General features: G+C 45.5%; 2 long non-coding RNA genes across 2 annotated transcripts; one reads left to right on the top strand and one right to left on the bottom strand.

The window, feature by feature from the left end:
• The first annotated feature begins 5,406 nt into the window (after positions 1–5,406).
• Positions 5,407–16,645, top strand: LOC144339511 (uncharacterized). The gene is made up of 3 exons (XR_013414532.1): positions 5,407–5,653; positions 14,984–15,082; positions 16,192–16,645. It is a non-coding gene; the product is annotated as an uncharacterized LOC144339511 (long non-coding RNA).
• Positions 16,646–16,821: 176 nt separating this feature from the next.
• Positions 16,822–25,405, bottom strand: LOC144339510 (uncharacterized). Its single transcript, XR_013414531.1, has 3 exons — positions 19,800–25,405; positions 18,871–19,173; positions 16,822–18,077 (listed from the first exon to the last, which is right to left on the bottom strand). It is a non-coding gene; the product is annotated as an uncharacterized LOC144339510 (long non-coding RNA).
• Positions 25,406–25,954: the final 549 nt, after the last annotated feature.

Consider the following 25,954-nt stretch of genomic DNA (forward strand, 5'->3'; position numbering starts at 1 on the left):
CTCCCTTCTTTCAGGTTTGTCTCTAAGGATGTCCCTTTAACTTGTCCCTTGGGATGCCTTCATGATTTCTTTCTAGCTTGCTCTAAAAATGAAGTAAAGCCTGTCCATGATGCCTGGGACATATCAACTTCAAGGTCATGGACGGAAATGATGATAACTCAAATTATAGGACTGTCAACTTTCAAGCCCCCATGACCTTAAATGATGGATCAAGGGGCTGGGATCAGATCAAGAGAGCTTCAAACCACTGCTGACTGCTAGAGCATTTAATCTGCTGATGGAGTGTTCAATATAATATAATATTGGAGTGTGTGTGTGTGTGTGTGTGTGTGTGTGTGTGTGTGTGTAGTCCAATTAACCAAAGTGGTCTTCTTCCGAACATTTTGAGGATGCTGTAGTAAGATCCCTGCATCAGGTGAGAGTGGAACTAGTTACCAGATGTTCTCTTCTGCCTGGGATCCCTGCTCCTGTAAGACACTTGGTAATCTGTTCCAAGAATGATGTTTTACCATGGTGCTGTGCTAGGCACCAGGGACTGGAAGATGAAGAAACATTTCCTGCGCTCCTGGAGCTGCAGCCTAGCAGGCCTACCAATAAGGACAGTGCCATGGGATATGCTGCAGCACAGGCAGAAGCAAAGCGCTGTGGAGACCCCAAGGCTGGATGTAGCAGCTCTGCCTGGCTGAGTCAGGAAGGTTCTCCAGAGGTCACATCTGATCCAGGTGTCAAGGGATGAGCAGGAATTTATCTTGTGAAGAAGAGGAGGCTGGTTGTTTCAGCAAAAGAAATAGCTCCTAAAAAGGCACCTAAGAGTAAGATGTGCCCCAAAAGTGTCCCCAGGGGTGATAGAGAGGCTGTAGCAGGAGGTAAGTCTGGAGACAGAACTCTGGTGGGGTTACTGGAGCAGGAGGGTCTATCTGCTTTAAGGAATATACTGTGTTAGTCTTCTATTGCTGCATAGCAAATTACCCCAAAACTGAGAAGCTTAAAACAGTTAACGTGTGTTATCGTATAGTTTTCATGGGTCGGGAACACAGTTGTAAATTAGCAGTCCTCTGGCTCAGGGTCTCACAGGCTGTAATCAAGGTGTCAGCCAGGACCAAAGTCAACTCAAGGTTCTACCAAGGGAGGGTGACCTTCCAGGTTCACTGCTGTGGCTGCTGGCTAGAGACATCAGTTCCTTGCCACATAGGCCTCTCCATGAGGCAGGTCCCACCATGGCAGTTGGCTTAGAGAGAGACTTTTTGTAACCCAATCTTGGAAGTGACATCCCATCACTTTTGCCGTATTCAGTTTGTTTAAAACCAAGTACCAGGTCCATCCAGCCCAGGTTGAAGAAGAGGTTACATGAGAGAGAGAATATCAGGAAGTGATGATTATCAGGGGCTGTTTTAGAGGCTGCCTACCACATATACCAAGAGCTATTTATGGCCTCATTGCAGCATGATCCCACTCTGCATAAATTATAGAGAAAGACATATAATTTTATTGCATATTAGTTTTTGTTGATGGGTACATTCTGGTCCCTAGGAGCCCTGAAGAACAATGTGCTTCATTTCACAGCTCTCCCTAAGGATTTTATACAACCCACTTGGCACTCACACTGTTATTATTAAATGGATTCAGCCAAAAGCTGCCTGTGGGGGTAGAGATCGGTGGGAAGGTAGGGCGGCAGAGGAAGGAAGTGATCAGGACCCCAAATTGAATAAAGAAAAAGGTCACACGCCAACTGCAAGTTAGAAAATGAATCTGAGTAGAAGTAAGTATCCTGGTTGACAGCTCACACACGATGCCAACTTGCCACAGCTTGGCAGCGCCTTTGGTTTTCCCACATGCAACTGAAAATAGCTAGCATTCATCCTGAGGGAGTGCTACTAAAATAAGTAACTACTTGGAGCTATACCTCACTGCTCATTCAAGCTGGAAGCAGTCTGCAATTATTTTGCTGAAATTAGATACAAATTAAGTTGCCACTTCCGGAACTCTTTCTCTTGTGCCATATTACAAAAAGGAAACTGATTTTTGAACTCGGACAGCTTAGATGTGTTAGATGTTGCTTCTTAAAAATAAATGTGCTCGGCCGGGCGCGGTGGCTCAAGCCTGTAATCCCAGCACTTTGGGAGGCCGAGAGGGGCGGATCACGAGGTCAGGAGATCGAGACCATCCTGGCTAACCCAGTGAAACCCCGTCTCTACTAAAAAACAAAATACAAAAAACTAGCCGGGCGAGATGGCGGGCGGCTGTAGTCCCAGCTACTCGGGAGGCTGAGGCAGGAGAATGGCGTGAACCCGGGAGGCGGAGCTTGCGGTGAGCTGAGATGTGGCCACTGCACTCCAGCCTGGGCGACAGAGCGAGACTCTGTCTCAAAAAATAAAAATAAAAAAAAAAAATAAATAAATGTGTTCTCTGACAGAATATCTAAAAAGACAGATTATTGATTTTAATCTCTCATGAGGCCTAACCTCTACATGATCCAGGTTTCCTGATTTTCAGACCTGAGTTAAGTTGCTATGGATATAGAGTGACAGGCCAGTGAAGGAAACTGGGGATAGCGAGTGGCCTGCCCACAGGTGAGATATACTCTTTAAACTTGTTAGGGATAGAAAAGGGGGCCAGCCTAGAATTGTCTTCTGGGAGGTAAGGGAATGGTCCTGCTCCCACTTTTTAAATAGTGGTTTGAAAGTTTTCTCAGGGTGTGCATACATTTAGACGTACAAGTTCTGCTACGTTTTAAAAAGGAAAACAGAATAAACAAACATATATGAAAACAAACAATAATAATGATGATTTGGGTCTTTCCTCAAACTTGGCTGGAAGTTACTGGCACACAAATAGTAGAGGTGCTTGGGGGTTTTCTCCTATGAAGGAAACCCTGATTTGTACTATCTCAATAAAGCAACACCTTCTTTTGACCTGCCTTTGGAAGTAGGTGAATTTCTAAGAGCCCAGCTGTGCCTAGACCCTAGGAGGCCGTCATGGCTCCCAGGGTGGTAATGTTTCTCCACAACTTTGAATTTCAATTTCCCTTTACAAAAGGCAAAATTTGTTTTATTCCCCATTGTTGGAGACATTAGTCATGGATGAAACACATTTAAAACTCCCCCATGCCCTGCTTCTTGCCCACCCTAACATCCCCACTCTATATCCTCATTCCAATCTAGTGAATCTTAGAAATGACACATTGAATGAAGAGCTTTCCACGTAACCTTTCCTCCTTGGTGAAGTTTTCTTTTTGCGGGGTTCTGGCGTGTGTGCGTGTGTGTTTGTAGCTCCATAATTCTCAAAGGAAAAATTGCTAAAAGGTCGTCTACGCAAATCCTTACGATGGTGAATCTCTACAACCTCACTTTAATTTTAGGAGATATTTCATTTCATGCCTTAAGTTTTGCAGTTATTTTCAGCGTCTCCTTTTCCAGACTTCTTAGGACTTGGAAAGAAAATGAAATGACGTTGAATGAAATCAAAGGAAATTGAGTGATCTGAAATGATTTGATGTCAGCAGGAATTTCCCATACAGCTCACAGCCCTCCCCCGAGCACATCTCCCTCTTGGGTATGGTGAGTTCAGCTCCAAATTTATTCTGACAAGAAAGCACAGGCTCCAGTTGGTCTAAATCAGGTGAAAATCCAAAGCAACCATCCTTCCTGGACAACTTTCTGCTTTCCCAGTGCTTATCACGGTCTGAAAATTCCTATTTAAAGAAGCAGAGCTTTCTTTTAAGTCCTAACAGAGCAAAGTCACACTCAGCAGTGCACAAGCGCAAGTCGGGCTCGAGAATGCATTTCTGGCAGAAACGCTCCTCTTTTCTCTGTCTCCTCCAGCTCTCTGCAGGCCCAAATCTTGCAGAAGCCATTCCATGTTCCCTGAGCAGGAAAAGACAAACTCAGACCGACAACTCTGGACTTCAAAAGACGGCACACAAGGGGAGGAAGGCCTGAGAGTACCAAGGCGTGAAAATTCAGAATGCTGCTATCTCATTTATTTTAACCATTTAGGAAACGTTTTGATCCGCATCCTTTTCCCTTCCCTGATTTCAGAAAATAAAAATGCTTCGGTTCTGAGGAGTAACTCTCCATATGGAAGGGGAAGATCAGGGGATGGATGGGGGAGGGCTGCTTGCGTCCTCTCCCCTGCCACACACAGGCTCCCTGTTTCAGCCAGTGTAAAAATAGCTGCCCAGGTTTATGTATTCATCCCTAAGCTGCAATGAAGCGCCTGCCTCCCGGCAGAGTCCGCTGCCTTTTAGTAGCTTATAACATCAGGTGACGCCTCCAGCCCTCCCATTCCCCGCCCCAGCCCGGATAAACGTCCTCCGTGACCTTAGAAGTTTTCAGTTTAATCAGCGGTATCATTTTTGAGAGGAAAATCCTCCCGGCTTTGCGGGCTGGCAGGGCTCTGGGGCCCTCCCCTGCCTCCCAGCCCAGGCCGCAGAGCGAGAGCGTTTCCATCTGTGCTAGGAGCGGGAAGAGCCTCTCTGTGCTCCCCGGCACGTCCAGCGCGCGGGCGGGAACACGCTCTCCTGTGGGGGGCAGCTTTCCCAAGGACCTTGCCTAACGAGGGCCAGGCGGCTCCCCCGTGGGCCCCGAACGGCTCCTGGCAGGCCGACCCCCATCCCTGTCGAGAGCACTGATTTCCCCAGCGTCCGGGGGAGGCAGCCGCGCCCTCCCAGAGCAAGGCAATCCAGCGGTCAGGCGGCGGCGAGGGCCTGCGCGTGCGCAGAAAAGAGCTGCCTCCGCGCCAGGCTGGGGCGCGAGGGCGGAGGATGGAGGGCGAGGGCGCATGCGTCAGCCGTGCAGCTGGGGCCGCGTAGGCGAACTGAGCTGCTGGGTCCTGCCTTCAGTGCAGTTTCTTGGCATCACGTTGGGGACACCGCACCATTAGAAGACAGCCACAGAATGTTAAAGGCACGGTCTCCTTCGAGGGCATCTGCATAATGCCTTCCGTTTACAGATGAGGAAATTGAGGCCCAAAGGGATGATGGGAAAGGCCCAAAGCTGCATTTCTGGATTCTGGCGGCTGGGACCAGATCCAGCTCGTATTGACATGGTTTAAGCACTTCTTCAATGAGCACTTATCAAATGCCTAGATACTATGTACTCAGTGTCTGAGTGGCAGAGAAAGATAACCACGAATACGTCAGAAGCAGCGTAGCTACGGCTGCCCTGGATTTGGGCATAGAATCAGACAGACCTGGGTTTGATATGATGATTTCCAGGACCACACTACTAGTTGGATGGCCTTAGTGAAGCAGTTAACCACTCCATGCCCTAGTTTTCTGGTCTGCAAAACGGAGATAAAAATAGGCTAGGGTCGTGGGATTTAAATGAGATAAGGTGCACATTGCTTAGCACAGCCCCTGCACATGGAAGGCACTCAAATAAATATTCGTGCAATGTTTTGAGAAGTAGAAAGTGCTAGGCACGTAGGCGTTCAGGAGACAGTCACGGTACTCGTTTCCAGACAGAAGTCATGAGGAACAAGAGGGAAGGTGCTTTCCCGTGAGCAGCGCTTGGGGGAGACTCACACAGACAGTTACAGGATCTGGCATGACAGGGAAAGGAGGAAATTGCTTCTGTTAATCTTTCCTTCAGCTTCTCCCGCCCTTCCTATGCACCCTCTCTGTTTCCCTTTCCACTTCTCACTGTGACTCAAGGTAGGTGGCTGCAGAGAGACATTGGGCCCTCTTACCAGGGAAAATATGTTCTGCAAGGTGGCATAATTTATGTTTTAAGTCCCACTTTATCATAGGGGCTCCCCTCCTCTTTACCTAGGTATGATAGGCACAGGAAAAAGCAATGGAGTTAAGTGGATATGTGACTAAGGTGTCAAATTGGAGTAGTGTGGATCATAGATCTCAGAGATGAAGATCTTCTGGGTGGATTCCCTCATATTAATGAAGAAGCAGTGAAAAACTGTGAAAGGCAAAATGACATCAAGTTTCAGACTCAGGTTGGAGCCATGGTGTTCTGTAGCACCATAGTTCATTCATCCACTCACACACGCTACTCTGGGTGGATATCCAATATACTGACAGGTACAAGGTTCTGCCTCAGTAGGCAGGGAAAGGGGAAAGGAAATAGAAATCCGGGAGGATTCTCGGGTTCTTTGTGCAGCTTCATGGATGTTAATACCATTTACTGTGATTGCAAGGAGAGGAATAGAAACTGACCTGAAAGGAAGATGACATGTTTTGAACACGGGTTTGATGTGGCTGTAGGACATCCAGGTGAAGACCTCCAGGAAGAGTTAGGAACATGAGTTCCAAGCACAGGAGAGAGGCCTGGAGGTGCTTACTGGGGAACAGCCAACTTAAAGATGGTCACTGAAGCCAGGGCAGGGCTGGGATGGCCCAGAAGAGCAGGCAGAATGAGAAGATTATGAAAGCATGAAACCCAAACCTGACAGATACCAACTCCTAAGGATCAAATAAGAGATCCTGAGGAACAGATGGAGAAATGGAAAGAAAACCAGAAAAAAGTGGCATCAAGCAGTTCACATCAAGACTCTCCAGGTTGAAGAAGTGGTCAGGAGTGGGAAATGCCACAGAGATGTCAAGCAAATGAGCACTGGAATGTGTCTGTTGTATTTGACAATAAGGAAGTCATTGATTACTTGTGAGACTGGTTTTAGTGGGGATGTGAGGGCAGAAACCAAATCACACTAGGTTAGAAGCAAAATGGAGTCGAAGGAGAGGAGGAGAGGCAGGGCTAGTAGGTATAAACCACTGCTTCCAGAGAGTTGGTTGGGCAGGGAGGGGGAAGTTACAGCTAAAAGAGGAGGCAGGGAGAGTTTCCTTTATTCATTGTTGTTTTGTTTTATTTGTTTTGTTTTCGCAACTATGGGAAACTGGAACAAGCTTATAGGAAAGGGAAAGCAGGAGGGGTCAGCAAGGAGAAATAAGTTGGAGTCTCAGTACAATCCCCAGCACCACCACAGGGTGAGTGACAGAAGAGGGGATTCTGGCCCCAGATAACCCAAAGGAAGGGATCTTCTTCCTTGGTTCTTTTTTTCTACCACTGGAAGGGAAGAAATGTACATGGGAGGTTTAGAAATGGACTTGGGGAGCTCTTTAAGTAAGCTTCATCTGTGTCAGGATCTAACCCTGGCAGTAATCTTATCATCAAATGCATTTAATCAGCCCCATTTGCATGTGGATCTGTACCCAGTGCTATTCAAATAATGTGAAATGGATACTGTTATTACCATGTCACTCAGGATTATGGGTAGCAAGTGACTGAAACCCAGTTCTAACCATGGAATCCATGGGTTTGCTAAACTGGGTAGACTGGCTTTAGGCCCAGTTAGATTTCAGGTGCTTTAAAGGTGTTGTCATGTATAATAGGCATAATGTTTTGAAATTATCAATGTACTTTTCTCTTTTGCCTTTCAAAGCATATGAACTTAGTCTACTCAAGGCATTTATCTGCCTAGGAAGAGATGAAAGTTCTTTCCAGAAAGTATGCAAAGAGAAAGAAAGCATAACACTCAGCTTCTGGCATTCAAAAACAAATTTTGTAGCAAGGCAATAGCCATGTAATTCAAGCCCTTACCTTGAAAAAATATCCTGTACATTCCATTACCTTCCTCTTCAGAGGGTCAAGAACTGAGCTTGGTAGACTAAACCTTAGGGTTTTATATTCGAAAGGTCTAGACCAGGAGAAAGTGGGAGATTATCAGAGGACAGAAGCAGCAGAATAAGACAAGAGGCCTGAGTGGAGAGATTGTATTGGAAAAGTAAAGCTTAACCACAAAGGCAGAGGGAGATCTTTCCCCCACATCCCCTCCAGAATTATGAGAGGAAGAGCCCAGTGTTGTTCAGGTAGCAGCAGGCCCTGCTATGGACTTTTCAAGCTGTGTCAGGTCCCTATGAAGCCTAGACTCTACCCAGACATAGCAGCAAGCCTGTAGCCAGTGTGCCAGAGGTGAGCATTGGAGTGAGGTGACTCAGTGGTGTGGGCTGCTGAGGAGAACCCTGGGACCAGGGTTGATAGGAAGTCATGGACAGAAGTCAGAGTCTATAGCAGCAGGAAGAGCAGAGAAGGAGCTAGACCAGTCAGGGAACACCTTTGGGAGTACTGCCTCCAGATGGATCACGAGCTCCCCATCCACAGACCCCCACATCAGAGGCTTTCAGTGCACCCAGGACAGACAAAAGTGGATGTTGTCCCAAAATAATCACATGCAAGGCAGCTATGCTCAAGGACCAGTACAAGGACAAGATTTCCCTTCCTCTCAACACCATGAGGACATGGAAAAGACACACACCACCATACTGCCTCCACCCCAACACATCCTGCAGGGATGATGATCAAAACATTTTAAAATCCTTATAGTCTGAGGCGCTGAGGAGTCTAAATGGAGGTGTCCTACTATGCCCAGAGTTAACCCTTTAGTTGATGGATTATGAGGAACAGGGATCTCAGGGCAGAACCTGTTTACCAACTGCTCCATGCATATTTTAGTATTTTATCAATGAGGGCAGCCATAATGCCATGTACCTGTTGAATATTGGCCATGCATCCTGATGGCATCTTTATGGGAGGAGAAGGAGAAAGAGGAAGCCATTTGAGAAAGCAAGCATGTTCTCAGTGGGGATATTGAATTATTGGACTGAATCAAGATTTAAACCCTAACTAGTGAAGGACCAGACTGATTATGGACAAACTAGAGAAATTATATTTTATTGGCACATTCAAGTTGCAATATGAGTTGCATTTACCATCTGTCTGCTTTCTTTGTGTTAGTTTCACTCTCAGGCAGAAGCTCCAAGCATCAGCGTAGCAAAGGGCAAAGGATCTCTTTCTTAATAGTGCCCGCAAAATCCCAGTCAGGCTCGCATTGGCTTAGCTTTGGTAATGTACCCATCTCTGAACCAAGCCCTGATTGGCGAAGCCCAGGTCACATGACTATTCCTAGCCTCATGAACTGAAAGTGGAGTGAGGGGTGGCTCCCCTAAAGAAAATCAAAAGGCTATGAGCAGAAAAATGGGGTAATGAATGCTGGGTAGGCAGGCACAACAGATAGAACCACTATTGCCTTCGGAGTTTAACTCTCTAAAACCCAGAAAGCACAGTAACTCCATGGCGGGAAATGAATTGGCACCTGAGCACTTATTCATACATTGATCAGTGTAGAAAACTAACTTTGAAAATCATAAAGCAGATTTAGTTTTCCCTCTTAAATTTTCTTCCCACACTGATTAAATTACTTTTAATAATTAGAGTTAGGAAATATAATCAACTAAATATCTAGTATAGTTTAAAGCTTGGTCCAACCTGTAAATAGTTTCATTTAGGAAGTGCTCAGTCTCCCTCTTTACTGATGTGAAGACAACAACTGTTTTACTTTTTCTCTGTGTATTATTTTCTCTTTTTTAAGAATCACCCTCTTGTCGGGCATGGTGGCTCACACCTGTAATCCCAGCTACTTGAGAGGCGGAGGCAGGAGGATTGCTTGAGCCCAGGAGTTAGGGACTGCAGTGAACTATGATTGCACCACTGTAGTCCAGTGACAGAGCAAGACTCTGTCTCTACAAAAAGAAAAAAAAAAAAAAAACATAGAATCAACTTCTTCTAAATCCAAGATAAACTGCACAATTAATTGATTGCCTATTTTTTAAAAAGGTTTTTATAATAAACAAAAAGTTTAATTATTCCAGATACAAAGAGTTAGTAAAGACAGCATTAGCTTTTCTTCACAGACTCTTATTTTCAGTGTCACAAAACACTTCCACATAAATTTTTAAATCTGCATGATTTTAAAATCAGCCCTGTGTAAAAGGAGATATTTAAAATCTAGAAAAAGGAAATATAGTCATCAGTCTTACTCCAAAATTTATGTTGTCTTTCGGAAACAGTATTATTTCATAAAGGATATCTTGATATTTACAATATGTAAAACTTAACTCTCAGAATTGAAAAACTCTTTGGGAAAAAAATTATTAATCATAATAAAGGGAAATAAACTCATCATCCCCTAGTGTCTGAGTCACATAATTAATTCAGAAGGGGCTGGCTTTCTCTGCATGTGGGATCCCAGATACTCATTTATGCATCAAATATTTATCACACCCTTCATAGTTTCTCCGCACTGTGCTGGGCACCAGGGATGTGAAGATGAGTAAGACAGGCTTGTGTCTGGGAAGAATGGAGACCGATGGAGAGCACAGATCTCTATGCTGGGGTATGAGGGTGTAATGAGGGCTTGCAAGAGGAACAGTTCATTTTCCAGGGGATGATGGCTCAGTGATGAGCGGGGATACTAAGCTGCCTGAAGGGTTTGCATTTCCCATGGTGCCCAGTGCAGTGCCGAGAATGAACTTGTAGACCATTTATTGCTGTGGCTAAGACGGAGGAGGTTTGGAAATCTTTAACAGCTGAGCTCTGTGACAGAAAAGAACAAGAATTCCTGGTCCTCCCAGCACCTCGGTACGTGTACTCTGGTGCTGATGTTCAAGATCGTGGTCATTCCAGTCATGCATTCAGCAGGCAGTCATTGAGCACCTACCAGACACTGCTTGAACAAACAGACTAAAACCTCAAGGAGCTTACTCCTGAAGTAAGCTATATATTTTGATATATATTGCATATCAAAATGCTGATTAATGCTATGGAGAGAAAGGAAACAGGGAATGGGAAGGCAGGGGTTGTAGATTGAGGGATATGAAATGGGGTCTTTAAGAAGTCTAAACTGAAGACAGCTCCCTCAGTTACCTGAGCATCAACAACTGTGGCTGGTGATGCATTAGGAGCCCTGCAAAGAAAGTGGCCAGCCACCTGTCCCAGAGTTTCCGGGAAGTGGCCAGTTGGGGCCAAGACAGGGTGGTGTGCATCCTCCTCCATACCCCAAGAGTTTTATTATGTGGTGAGTGGAGCTGGTACACCCAGAGTCTGAAGCAGTGGAGAGGGCATGCCTGGGGATGAAACAGTCCTTTGTTCTGGGAATGATGAGAAGGTGTGTTTAGATGTAGGCAGGTCCCCAGGCAATGTCTTCTGGAGAAGAAGAGCATCCTGCTCCCCAAAGGAAAGATTTGGCAAGGCCAAGATAGAAGGTCAAGGCCCTGACCAAGAGAATCAGAATGGAGTGTAGATGCCACATCGCTGGAATGGGCTAGGAGGAGTGAGCACATGGGGTACAGGTCCCATCTTTCATGGGCATCAGGCTATAGCTGGGAGGAGAGCAAAGAGAACTTAGGGTCACGTGTAGACCTTTAGACTGGAACAGGGTTGGTATAGGGTGGCCAGGTTGCAGGGGCTTTGGAATCAAGTCAAGGAATACGTGTTTTTCTCAGATCTACTAACACTGGCTCAGTTGTATCTTTGCCATAGCCAGGACTTGCTTGTTCTGTCACCTGTGTAAGAACCACAGTTCTTTTTTTGTTTGTTTGTTTTTTGAGATTGAGTCTCGCTCTGTCACCCAGGCTGAAATGCAGTGGCATGATCTCCGCTCATTGCAACCTCCAACTCCTGGGTTCAAGCGATTCTTCTGGCTCAGCCTCCTGAGTAGCTAGGACTACAGGCATGCACCACCACACCTGAAAATACAAATTTTTGTATTTTCAGTAGAGATGGAGTTTACCATATTGGCCAGGCTAGTCTCAATCTCCTGACCCTGTAATCCGCCCTCCTCAGCCTCCCAAAGTTCTGGGATTACAGGAGTGAGCCACCGAGGCTGGCCCCACCACAGTTCTTTTAACCATAAGCCAAGTAAGAATGAAATAAACTGTAAGTTCACTGGGAGGGCAGCTAGGAATGGGGAGGAAGGTGAAATGGCAAGGAATCCCAGTTTTTCATGCCCAGAGTATAATTCTCAATGGAAACCAAGCAGAAAGAGACTTAAATAAACCCCTGGGAAGGAGAAAAGTATGTATAGTAAACAGTGACCAGCACAGTTTGCCCTCCTGTGTGAATACCAGGGTCAGAACAACGTGTCATGTTGCCACTTTGATCACAGGATTTTGGTCAGAAAGAATGTGGGATTTGAACTTTGCTCTGAGTTTGGCTCTTGACTGTCACCTGTTCAGCGTGTGACCTTGGGTAAGTTTCTTAACCTCTAAGCCTTCGTTTCCTCATCAGTATAGTGGGAATGTGCAATCTGGAGTCTCTGCTAGGATTCCATCACATCTAGTGGACTAGTGAAGAAACCCTACGGGGATCTGGGAAAACTCCCTTTCTTGAGGAAATGCAGGGAGCTGCGCACGGTGGGCTCACCAAAAGGCGAAGCACCATACTGGAGGAGGGAGTAGTTTTGAGTACACTGTGGTGACAGGGGCAGAACCCCATCCTTCACCCTACTCCATATCAGACCCATGTCTGATTCCTGGGCAGAGCTGTCACTAAAAGCTAAAGGGACTATTTGTTAGTGCTTCATAAGACACTGGAGTACAGGGTCACTGAGATGAGACCCCCTATAAATGAGCATAAGAGAGAAAAAGGCATCTTTTCCACTTGACAATCCACAGAGCAACTTTACCAGAGTGAGATGGCAGAGCAGAGAAAGGGACAGTGCCGGGCATTGATTTGCTGATGAGCACATGGAAGACCTCCTAGCCCAGGAACTCCCCAAAAGTGCAGGGTAGAAGGTGCTTTGCTGGGAGCTAGGTTCAAAGTGAGAAATGGTGGTAACAAACTAACATTTGGATTATTAGTCTTGATGTGACTTTATTTGTGCATGCATAGTGTATCACACAGGGTTCTCTAGAGAAACAGAACAAATAGGACATATACAGATATGAGAAGGGGATCTATTATGGGAATTGGCTCATGAAATTGGCTCGAGAAATTCCATGATATGCAGTCTGCAAGCTGGAGAGCCAGGACAGCTGGGGGTATAATTCTGTCTGATACTGAAAGCCTCAGAACCAGGGGAGCTGATGCTGTAACTCCCAGTCAGAGGCCCAAGGTCTGAGAACGCGGGTGACAGCTTACGTAGAGAACGCAGCTTATATAAGTGCCGGAGTTGGAAGGCCCAAGAATCTGGAATTCTGATGTTGGAGGTGGAAGAAGATAATGTCCTGGCTCCAGAAGGGAAAGCAAATTCACCTTTCCTCCACCTTTTTGTTCTATTCTGGCCCTCAGCCTGTTGGATGCTGCCCACCTGCATTGGTGAGGGTGATCTCCTATACTTAGTCCCCTGATTCAAATGCTGCTCTCTTCCAGACACACCCTCACAGACAACCCAGAAATAATGTTTTATCATCTATCTGGATGCCCCTTAACCTAGTGTGGTCGACACAAAATTAACCATCACACCTGGTGGGGGAAACTTGGCTAATACCTACCTCATAGGAATCAAACAGGATGTTCCCAAGCATGAGCCTGGACATGGCAAATACAAGGTAAATGGCAAATTCCCTCACAAACCACCCGGGAACCCACTGGAAGCACCGCAGAATGCTCAGAATGTCCCCTCGTGTGTTTAGGGATTGAACAACATTCTTGTGGCAAATATCTTTAATCATAAAGTAACTTAACACGTATCTTTGAGCATGTATATGTTCCAGTAAAGTATACCTGCTAAGAGGGGTTTGAAATTATCTTTTCTTCTCAGCACTTTACAGTTTACAGAATACTTCAATGTGAATTTTAGTCACCTTAGCTCTCACAACAACCTAATAATGTAGGATCCCCATATATAAATCAGAATATTGCATTTCAAAGAGGTGAAGGGACTTGTCCTTAATGACCCAGCTAATAAGGGGTGCAGCTGGACTCAAACCTGGTCTCCTTCCATTAAAGTCTGGTAGAAAACTAAGACCACAACAAACACAGTAATGACAGAAAAAAAAAAAAAAAACCCAGCAACTATGAAAACCTGACTCAAAGTGCTGGAGACAAAGACAGATGTCTATAGCTGGACATCCAGAAGGAGTCAGCTGGGACCTGAGCCAATCTAACTAGAAAATGAAAGGGTGCTGCTGAAGACAGGGAGGCAGGGGTGGAAGAGGCAGGCTTCCAGTGGGACCTCACCTGGCACCCCTGGAGCTGGCACCCAGCTTTTCACATTTCACAGAGCATTTCTACTGACCTTTCCAAAGGGCACTACAACTCACTGCTCCCAAATCTCTGAAAGTCAAAACGGAAGCTTTGCTCCTGCATCACTGTCTGAACCCTGCAAATCACCTCTTGTGACTTTGGCAACTGCTGGTCTCAGGGTTTGTATCCCAGTCATTTCTACTTCTTGGAGAATTATTTACGATATTCTAAAAGTATGGAAAACCATCTACTAAAATGTGTCAACATTAAAACATTAGTTAGCTATAAATGATGCTCACTTAAGTTACAGAAAAAAACAAGAGACAGGAAAAGACATGAGCATTTATGGGCCAGCCTCTGTCCTAGCATCTCTCACACTCACGATGTCTTGTTATATTCATTGCAATATAATTTGGGATATGGTATCATTCCCACTTTGACAGCTGAGGAAATGGACACTCAGAGAGGCTAAGTAACTTGGCTAAAGTCACACAGTTAATAAGCAGCAAATCTAGGATGTGAATCCACATCTGACTTCAGGGTATTTTGCAATATACCACAGTTTATGGCCTGTGGAATTCAAATGGAATTAAGAGATAACCAGTAAACTACTTTCATTGCCAATAAAATTCTTGACTTTGCTTTTTTATTAATTCAAATTTACCAACAATGCAATTTCCAAATTACCACCTTCGGAGGAGTACTTAAATCATCGAAATACTCAGAATTCGTGGAGTCCTAACAGGATTTGACACTGAGAGAGATGCCACCAGAGGACGCACGTGGAGCTGAGTGACTCTAATGTGAACTTTCCTTTTTGACAGTTCTCTGTAAAAATGTGGTCTATCTTGCACTGGATGGAAGATGAGGAAGAGATTCTCAGCCAAACCTGCATGATTTCCTCAAACTCTGTTTAATACAAGTGCCAAAGTCTGACACATTCTGACCACTTTGCTTTCTTTGGCAATCCCAACTTTGACAAGAGAATAAGAATGTCTCCCCCTTGTCAGGAACAACGTGTGAAATGAAAGACCTCAGGTGCTGTATTGGCTCTTGACAGCTCTTCAGAAGAAAGCACCTCCTGCCTGTTCTGTTCAGTCCTGGTGCAGGTGAGTCACTGCCTTGCCAGCCAGGCAAGTATTTTAAGAAACAAAATCTAAGCCGGAACCAGCAGAGAAAGACGAGGGATGGATTAGCGCCATTAGCTTTGATGGTGTCTTGTTGTCATGGTGCTAGGAAAATCACTATCATTTAGAGTCCCACTCAACAGCTGTTTTGCTGGAATTTTTGACATGAGAGGCTGGTGGCCACCCTAACACAGGCGTGGGACATGGGTGTGCGCACACACGTACACCTGCAGCAGACACCCACTCTAGAGGGCTCACGGCGGTTGTCTGGGACGTGACTCAAAGGCTGTACCCATGTGTATGACAACCCTGTTTCCCATACATCAGCTTGCAGGAAGCCAGATGACCCACCAGCTTACCCACATCGCTGGAAGCTTTGGAGCAGAGTCAGTGACTATGTGAACCTGCCTCAACCTCTGCTCCCTGGTTCAGCATTTGGCTTGGGAAAATTGCCACTATTGCCTGTCTCTTAAACATTATTTCAAGGCTCAGGTCTTCCACCATTCTGAGGGGCAGGGGCAACTTTGAGTTCTGCCAGGAGCTGGGGTTAGGGGTAGGGGAATGCTCGCCAAGAGAAATGACTAGAATCTTTATCAGGCTGTGGAACACAGCCTGGCATTTCTGGGTAGGCAGCCTCCCCTGTAGCCTCTCCTGGCATCTACACTGCAAAGTCCCCTATTTCAGTATCTACTGAAAGGGGTGAGGGTGGGGACATTCATTGGTACTGGGAGGCCAACTTAGAGTGGAGAGGAGCTTATCTCATGGCCCTCCGGTGAGCCACACTAGAGGAGGCCCCTGATACACAGCGCTCCCTGCTCAGACTCACACTTGCCTGACTCCCTCCCTCATGCTCTTCTTTGGCTGCCCTTACCTGGGGGACTGCGGTGGCTGTGGGGGTGCAGCGGGGTTGGGGGGTGGCATACCTCGCTACCTTGCTTTTCCCAAGTCCCTTTAATTAAACCAAATCTTCATATGAATGTAAAACACAAGTAGGCTTTATCCCAGGGCCCTGTGCTCCTCTGCCCCAGATTCTGACTCAAGGACTTGGAGCAGACTGATTTTTATTAAAAGTCCAAGTGATTCGATTGCAGGTGGTCCTGGACAACACTTTGAAACATGCTGTGGCAGAAACAAGGCAGCAAGCATATGGGATTCATCTGCTGTGAGTGATAATTTATCTAGTTTCTAAAAATAGTGTTATAGGCTGGACTGTTTCCCCACCCCTCCCCCACACCATGCGTATATTGACGCCCTAACCCCTAGTACCTCAGAATGTGACTGTATTTGGAAATGGAGACTATAAAGAAGTAATTAAGTTAAAATGAGGTCATTAGGATGGGCTCTAATGCAGTATAACTGGTGTCCTTATAAGAAGAGATTAGGACACAGATGCACACAGAGGGAAGACCATGTGAACACAGAAGGAGAAGACAGCCACCTGCAAGCCACAGAGAGAGCTTTTCAAAGAAACCAACCCTGCAGACAATCTGATCTCAGGCTTCTGGCCTTCAGAATTGTGAGAAAATCAATTTCTGTTGTTTAGGTGACCCAGTCTGTGGTATTTTGTTATGGCAGCGAAGCTGACGAATACAAACAGAAGGCTGATTTCACTTAATAATCATCTCAGAAGGCAGAGATTGCTTCAAACTATTGCATAAACAAGGCTAGTTTGTGAACCAAAGGACATAAGCCCCAGACCTGGAGTCGCAGAGGCAGCATGACACACACAGACAGCACGGCTTCTTGTCAGGCATTCCTGCACTCAAAGTCTCAAAGAACCTTCCTCTCTAGCCTTCCACCTGAGTTACTTTAGACAAGATAGCTATTGTTATTTTATTTAAAAAATATGTATATAGTGCTTGCTATGTGCCAGGTAATAGTCTATGCACTGTACAAACATTAAGTCATTTAATCCTCGTTATAACCCTGTGATAGATACACTGAAGAGTCACAGTCCCTTATTCAAACTCTTGCTTGGGACCAGCAGTGCTTGGCATGTCAGAACTTGGGGATTTGAGAAAGATATACAGTATATATACGAGAGGCTTCATAACACCTCATGGCATCTGCAACAGCATCCTGTTATGAAATATACTGATGTTTCTAGTTTCTGTAGTGACACATATATATGTTGCATAAGTAAAGACTGTAAGTATCCTTGTGTCAACTCAAGACACAAGGATACTTTCAGTCAATGTGCTTGTTTCAGGTCAGGTTTTGCTGCCAAATGAGTTATAAATACATTTTTTCATATTTTGGAGCTTTTAACATTTCAAAATTGTGGGCCTGTGTTATCCCCATCTTACAGATGAAGAAACTGAGGCACAAGGAGGTTAAACAACTTACCCACATTCATTAGCTCGTGGGAGGTGGGACTGGGCTACCAATCCCCCAGGTTTGCAGCCTTGCCGTGAGGACCCGATACAAGGTAGACTTCTGGGATGAATTGTGTCCTCCAGAATTCATATGTTGAGGTCTTAACCTGAGTACCTCAGGATAGAACCTTATATGGAAATAGAGTTATTGCAGATATAATTAGTTAAGATGAAGTCATTAGGGTGGACCCTACTCCCAAGTGACTGGTGTCCTTATAATAAGGAGAAATTTGGATGCAGAGGCAGGCATGCACACAGGGAGAGCACCACGTGAAGACGAAGGCGGAGCTCAGGGTGACACTTCCACAAGCTCAGCAATGCCAAAGGTTGTTAGCAAACTGCTAGAAGCTGGGAGGGAGGGGCATGGAACAGATCCTTCCCTGCCAGTCCTCAGAAGGAGCCAACCCTGCCGACACCTTGATCTTGGACATGTGAAACAATCCATTTCTGTTGTTTAAGCCACACAGTTTGCGGTGCTTTGTTACAGTAGCCCTGGCAAACCATTACATGATCCTTACCCAGTGCCGGATTCTGAGTGGGAGATCTTTAAGTGGTAGCTGGTCATACTTACTATCAGTATGACTGAGGCCTCAGACTGTTCACTGAAAAATAACATCAATAAATTAGATTATCTCTAAGACCTCTTTCAAGTTCTGGGTCTAATTTTTTATGTTTATAACATGGAGATAATTCAACTCCATTTGTAGCCCAATGGCCTGGCTCTTATAGCATTTCTTCATTGTTTTAAAGATAGGAACCAACCCAAATGCCCATTAATGATAGAATGGATAAAGAAAATGTGGCCCATATACACCATGGAATATTATGCAGCCATAAAAAAGAATGAGTTCATGTCCTTTGCAGGGACATGGATGAAGCTGAAGACCATCATTCTCAGCAAACTAACACAGGAACAGAAAACCAAACACCGCATGTTGTCACTCATAAGTGGGAGTTGAAACATGAGAACACATGGACACAGGGCGAGGAACATCACATACTGGGGCCTGTGAGGGGGTAGGGGACAAGGGGAGGGAGAGCATTAGGACCAGTACCTAATACATGCAGAATTTATAATCTAGATGACGAGTTGATAGGTACACAAACCACCATGGCACATGTATGTATACCTAGGTAACAAACCTGCACATTCTGCACATGTATCCCAGAACTTAAAGTAAAATTAAAAAACAACAACAAAAAAGATGGGCTAAGCTGGACGCAGTGGCACACACCTGTAATCCCAGCTACTTGGGAGGCTGAAGCAGAAGGATCACTTGATCCCAGAAGTTTGAGACCAGCTTGGGCAACATAGCAAGACTCTGAACAATAGATGGGCTAATGTAAATGTGGTCTTAGAAAGCAAAACAACAAGCCAGGCTCAGTGACACATACCTGTAGTCCCAGCTATTCAGGAGGCTGAGGCAAGAGGACTGCTTGAGCCCAGGAGCTCAAAGCTGCAGTGAGCTATGATCGAGCCACTGCACTCTAACCTGGGCAACAGAGCAGGATGCCATCTCTAAAGAAAAATACAAAACAAAACGAAGAACATTAAAACCGAAACCATGTGGGCCCTAATTTGCCTTCTGATGTTCCTGCTTGCATTGTGAATTCGCTCAGTCCTTGGCTTTCCTGAGTCTCTTCTGCTTGTGTCTTCAGGCCTGTGGAGTTAAAACCAGTGTGGCCAGGCTACGGATCCTGCAAAGGAAAGTAGAAATCTAAGTTAGAGGTTGTTTTCTGTGAGTTAAGAGTGTGTTGCTAGAACCCTATTTAGGCTTGGAACATTTGGGTTCTTCATGTGGACATTTGTCCCCAAACTGCCACTTCACTGAGGCGATAAAAGCTGCTTTAAGAGAGCGGCTTGAATACTTTTTCTGTTCATAAGACAAGGCATGGTTGGGTCCAGTCTAGGGAAAGAGGTAAAATGATAAAAAGTTTTTTTTGAGATTTAGTGACAGGATTTAGCCCATTGTCAAGCTAGCTTGGAGCTTTAAGCCTCTGCCCTTAAGATTCTACATATCAATTCAGAAAAGGATTTGCTATGGGTGGGGTGTGGTCCCAAGCTCTCATCTGTGGAATCAGGACCTCAATGACTGTGTGTGTTCAAAGAATGGGCTTTGGGTTTCCTTCCAGCATCTGATCGTGGTGTGTAGTGGCTCTTGGGGCTGCCTCTCTGACTCCCTGTCAGTCCCTCAGCCTTTGTCCAGGAAGCAGCTCCCAGCTTCTTTCCTGGAAGCACTTTTGAACCAAGCCAAGGGGCCTCTCTCATCTCCCCGTAGTCCAAGCCCCTCCCAGAGCCAGGAGTGGTTTTAGCATTTGCTTACCGTTTTTCATGTTTGTTCCTTGTTCCTGGATACCCTCTCCTGATTTTAGAAGTGTGCCTTCTCCTGTCAGTGGATGCAGCCCCGTGGAATTTCGTGGCGATACAAAAATAGTTGCAGGATGGGGGTGTCACTTTTTGGTCGGTGATTCTATGCAATACAAAATGAGAAATTTAAATAAGCAAAAAGACTTATCTAATCAATTGAACTGCTGGGAAGTAGAGATCACATATTGTTCATTTTTGAATCCCAGGTGCTTGGCACAAAGTGAGTGCTCAGCACAATTATTTGTTGAATGCATCCATCTTAGTTTTCTTCCTTCTTCAGAGAAGTGCTCTGACATGCATCAAGTTTAAAAGTGGTTGCACAAACAAAGTTGGAAGATGTTTCTGCTTCATAATAGCTGTCATGAGTCATGTCCAATAAAAAGGTCCTGGGATAAGGAGGAAAAGGACGCACAGTCCAGATCCAGCTCAGCCATCATCACCCAGGCGGCCCCAGGGTCTTCGGCCTCCCTGTGCCTTGGTGTCCTCCATTGTAGCAAGAAGGTCATAATTTCTGTTCTGCCTCCCTTACAGCTGGTTATGAGAATGTGACAAGAGCAGACATGAAGAGATCACACTGGAGGTCCTACTTTTATTATCATTATTATTACTACATGTAATTGTAGAGTTGAAGTGCTCATAATTATTTTTGACCACCTCAATCTCTTTTCTTCTCCATGAGCCTTCAAGGACCAAAGCCAGGTTTACCTCCTACCTCAACTGAAGAAATGTCCATCCTGGTGAGGACTTCTTGCAGCTCAATCATCTGCTTGGTCAGCAAACATTTTCTGCATCACAGGTGGAGACTGAAAAGTTAAGTTGTGGAAGACTAGCTAAAAAACAGTTGTTTGCTGACACAGTTCCTGTGCTTGAAGCTACTCGGAGCACAAACAGTAGGGTCTTCTCACCGAGACTATGCTCCTCAGCAGCATCCTTGAACCAGCTAGAGAGCCCTCAGCCCCATTTCTGCCCACAACAGGCCCAGGAGGTGAGGAGATTTGATAAGGGCAGCCAGCCAGTGGCCAGCAGACAGGCCAGGAACCGAAGCCTCCTGATTCCAGTCCGGTTTTTACTTTACTCCCCACTCCTCTCAGTGGGGGCATTGGTAGGTGGTGCTTTGCTTCCTCTTGTGTCCTGGTGCAGATGCTGTTGCTAAGGTAACTGGGTAAGCATAAAACAGACACAGCCCATGGGGTCTTTCTGCCTCCACCTGTGTGTCCAGACAGTTTCCCATCCCAGCCAGAGAGACACAGTCAGGCTTATTGATCCAGGCTGAGCATGTGTGTTGGAGCCTGGAGAGAAACGCCTGATCTGTGTGGCAGCCTGTGTTCTCTGAACACTCTTCCTGGGCATGGTTTGAGTCAAGATGCTAAAGATGGAGGAACCGAATGATGAGGAACCGAAATTGCTTTAGTATACCAGTTGTCAGTGTGACATGGCTAAAATTGTCCAGGGCCTGGGTTCTTGACATATCCTTCGTTTATTGAGGGCATTTGTAGAATAAGAGGGCCGAAAGTATGCCTCAACTCTGAATTCTGTGTCTAGCTTTCCTGCTGTACCCCAAGATGAGACCCTCCAACTTTCAGACAAGGGCTTTTCTTGAAGAGCTATGTGATACTGTGTGGCTGATATTCTCTTGTTCCTGGGAAGGTTTAGCTAATTAGTGTGTTATCCAGAGTCTTCCTTACCTCTTTTTCTTAACCCTTCACTTAGCAGGCCCAGCAGAGTTGGTCCCAAAGGAGAGAGGAGAGAACATATATAAATGAGCCAGTTTGGCTGCAGTGACAGCTCACAAGATGGTCAGATCATGAAGAGAGACTGAAATTCAGTCTAAGCTGCAGAAAAGGAGGAGAAGCGGGTACAATTCCTGCACTTCCAACTTTAAGTGGCCCCTGGAAGAAGCAAAGCATGTCCACATTAAGGCTGGACTTTACTTAGGGACTCCCTGGCTTAGGATCTCACTGTGACTACATCCCCAGTTTCTTTGGGGTGCATGTTGGAGGAGGCAGATCGGTCCTGGTAGCTGGTCATAGAACTGTAGCCTTTTGAGGTCTGAGAGAAGTGTGAGATGCTGCAGAGGGCTAGAAACTCAAACCTTGAAATATGAACCCTGCCACCCTTACAGGTGACCACACATACTAACTCAGTCCCTCTCAACAGACTCACAAACTTACCACCCACTTTCCAGGCAAATGCAACAGCTAGCTGCCCCCTACATGTCCTTTGCTTTTCTACCACTATCCTTTACCACTTCTCTCCACTTAGCGACATCTGTCTTAGACAGGATACATTGGTTGCAAGTTCATAACCCAACTTCTATGAGCTAGGGAAAAGGAGGGCACAGCTGATATTTGGGAATACCTGGAGTCAGGGGCTCAGAGTTCACGATGACTCTCCTGCTCTCACCTCTTCTCTCCACTTCTCTCCAGGTGCCTATTTCGTTCTCTCTCATGGTGTAGTGATTTCATCCACATTGCAGGAAACACGGCTGCCCAAATCCCTCCCTGCCACACCCACATACATGAAGCTCCTGAATTTAACCTCTTTAGGCTTTCACTAAAGATATTGCCAGCTTTAAATCTGAAAATTCCAGGTAAGACTAATGAGTGGCTGTCCTTGGTTAGGCGCCCACCACTGGACTGTCAAGCAAAGCAGGGCGAGGGCAAGCTCATAGCGCACAGTTGCTGTGGGCTGTTGGGAAAGGATACTTTCACGTGAGAGGAGAGTGGTAGGCAGACAATCCCACAGACATCCACAGCAAGGCCTCCCTCCAACTTTAAGGCCCTATTCAACAAAAGTTCTCCAGAATCCTTTTCAGCTCCACTTGGATGGGAAATAGCCTTCTCCTCCTCTCCACCCTCCCAGTGTCTTCACCTGTACCTCCCTGTGCACTGAACACCTGTTGACCACGTACTTACCATTTGAATAACTTTTATTATACAAATACTAATGTGTGTCACTGAAGAAAAACATTGGAAACATAAATAAAGAAAGAGAATAAAATAAAAACCACTCGTAACTCTGCCATCTGGAGATAATCACTTAGCATTTGGGGGTAGCAGTTGTTAGATTGATGTCTTTTTTTTTCTCTGCCTACATTCAGCCCTTCAACATCTCACCTCTCTGTGCTCCCCCAGAATCACCACAGTGCTTCCCATTCAGCGTGGGCTTCCTTTGAGCATGTTAAATAAGCAGCGAATAAAGGAATAAACAAACAGATGAGTAAATAGAAAGTCGGATAAAAAGTTCTCCTACCCAAAAGTTGCCCCAGAGAAGGTATCAAGAAGGCAAAAGAAAGGTACCAGTCCTCAGAGGGCACAGGCACCCCACCCTCCCCATTCCTTCCCAGCCTTCTCTGCTCCTGTTGGGACAGAATCCGTGCCAGGAAGTGAGTGGTACATAGTGAACAGGCCAGGCCTAGGCCATAAACATTAGTGAAAATACTGTTAAGGACGGAAGCCCTACCCCTGCCATGTGACTTGGAAATGTTGCCCATGGCTTAAGGGAAAAGAGGATTCATGGAAACAACCAAGTCACAGTCGCCACATGCATGCAGTATTTTAGGCCCAGCAAGCAATCTGGCATATTCTAAGCTTCTCATGAATGGGTTCCAAGAAATCTGATTTTTAGCAGTGCTGTTGACACAGGAGTTGCAACAGCAACCCCCATGACTTGCCCCTCACTGAGTTGAAGATTATCATTGATTTATCTGGAGCAGAAACAGCAGGATTCCACATCACGCCTTGGAAGGCAGCCTGGGCAAAGGCAGAGAATTAACAGATCTTTGTTATTAATTCCAATACCACAACTCCCCATGGGTCCGTGCAGTAAAATCACAGGCTCTCTTGACAGGAGTTTCTCCATGTTTAAGAGGGCTAGTGTTTGTTTTGTTTTGTTTTGTTTTATGGGGCAGGTCCTTATTCTTAATTACAAAGACAAACCCAAATCACAAATATTTGTTAATCACACACCAATCCAAAACATGTTAGGTGCTACAGGAGATGCAAAATAAGTAGCACAATCTCTATATTTCATTCTTTTGAGCATCAAACATTTACTGAGGCTGTTCTATGTGCCAGACATTGTGCTAGGCACTGGATTTTATAGCACATTCCAGTATTTTCCCTTTTAAAAGTGAAAAGATGAGGTTCAGGGAGGTTAAGCAACTTACCAAGCTTGCCCATAGTCACACAGTTTGTAAGAGGCTTGGGATTAGAATAAAGGCAAATACACAGTAATGGGATGGCTGGGTCATATGGTACATCTACCCAAAGGATTAAAAATCATGCTGCTATAAAGACACATGCACACGGATGTTTATTGCGGCACTATTCACAATAGCAAAGACTTGGAATCAACCCAAATGTCCATCAGTGACAGACTGGATTAAGAAAATGTGGCACATATACATCATGGAATACTATGCAGCCATAAAAAAGGATGAGTTTGTGTCCTTTGTAGGGACATGGATGCAGCTGGAAACCATCATTCTTAGCAAACTATCACAAGAACAGAAAACCAAACACCGCATGTTCTCACTCATAGGTGGGAACTGAACAATGAGATCACTTGGACTCGGGAAGGGGAACATCACACACCGGGGCCTATCATGGGGAGGGGGGAGGGGGGAGGGATTGCATTGGGAGTTATACCTGATATAAATGACGAGTTGATGGGTGCTGACGAGTTGATGGGTGCAGCACAGCAACATGGCACAAGTATACATATGTAACAAACCTGCACGTTATGCACATGTACCCTAGAACTTAAAGTATAATAATAATAAAAAAATAAAAAAATAAAAATAAATAAAATAAAAGTTATTTCACACACACAAAAAAGAATAAAGGCAAATAATCTGACAGTTTGTTATTATTTTTATCAGCATTGTAGTGCCATTCATGTAGCCTTAGAAAAACTCAACCAGCATTTGCATGAGCCTCCTTTTCACTAACGCACAACAGGCCACAGTTCATGTCGGGGAGTAGGAAAGTGGTTTGTGCTCATTTACTCTTCCACCAGTGAACCTCCCAGGAGCAGCTAACGTGTGCAAAACCAAGTGTCCATGGCCCCTGCTCTGTTCTTATGCACAGGGGTCTGTTGATAGCTGCCCTCCACACAGCCCTGGCACAGGGATCAATCACAGGCCCACAGCCAGCACAGATGAGCAGAAGGAATGCAAGTTTTGGTTTCCCAGTAGTGCTTTGCTTCTGACGCCTCTGTTTTTCCTTCTTGACCTGGAAGCAGCGTTTGGGTGCTAAAGGAAAGGACCCTGAATGCTGGAGTCTTGCAGGCCAGGGTTTTAATCTCAGCTCAACCTCTTGGAAGTTGTACGAGCTTGGGCACAGCTCTTAGCCTCTCTGAGACTTCATTTTCTCCCCACTAAATGAAGGCAATACTCACCCTGCAGAGACATTTAATGGAGGTGATACCTACCCTGCAGAGAGGTTCAATTGGGTAACATATGCACGATGTCTGGCAGGCACTAGCTCCCCAATCAATAGTAGCCATTATTATTGTCCAAACTAAATTTCACCCAAGAAGTGGAGTCATGATTTTTAAGCCATAAACTAATATGCATTTATTGAGGATCTGTTTTTAAGTAGGATTGATAATGGTTGTGAGAAAAACCTTGCCCACTCCCTCCAGCAGTTAGGGACCCAGACAGGGAGTAAATAAAACCCATGGCAATGAACAAGTCACCAACAACTCAAGCACGTAAGATACAAGAAGCGAGAGATAAAATTCTCCTAGGTGTCTGCAACTTTGGAGATAAGGGCAGTGAGTGTGGGCAGATGGAGGCCCAAGGAGACCCCCTGTCTAGGCCCCCCTGTGCTACATCACAGGTACCCCTCACAGGCCTAGTATCCATGCACTGTTCTTTCCCCCCCTTCTCCAGAGTTCGCTTTTTGGCTTATGCAGGTATTTTCCTTTCTGAGAGCCACTGGGGACTCAGAGCATCCTCAGGTTATCTGTCCCCAGGCCTAGCCGGCTCCTTGCTGGGTTCTGACCTCACCCTTGGCGTCAGTCTTATCAGGTGTGGACAGAATCGTCTCCCCAGCTCCTGGAGCTGCAAGCCCAGGATTCTCCCCACACCCAGGCCTCATCCGGTAT

The sequence above is a fragment of the Macaca mulatta genome, chromosome 2 (assembly GCF_049350105.2).
Source record: "Macaca mulatta isolate MMU2019108-1 chromosome 2, T2T-MMU8v2.0, whole genome shotgun sequence".
Classification (NCBI taxonomy): Eukaryota; Metazoa; Chordata; class Mammalia; order Primates; family Cercopithecidae; genus Macaca; species Macaca mulatta.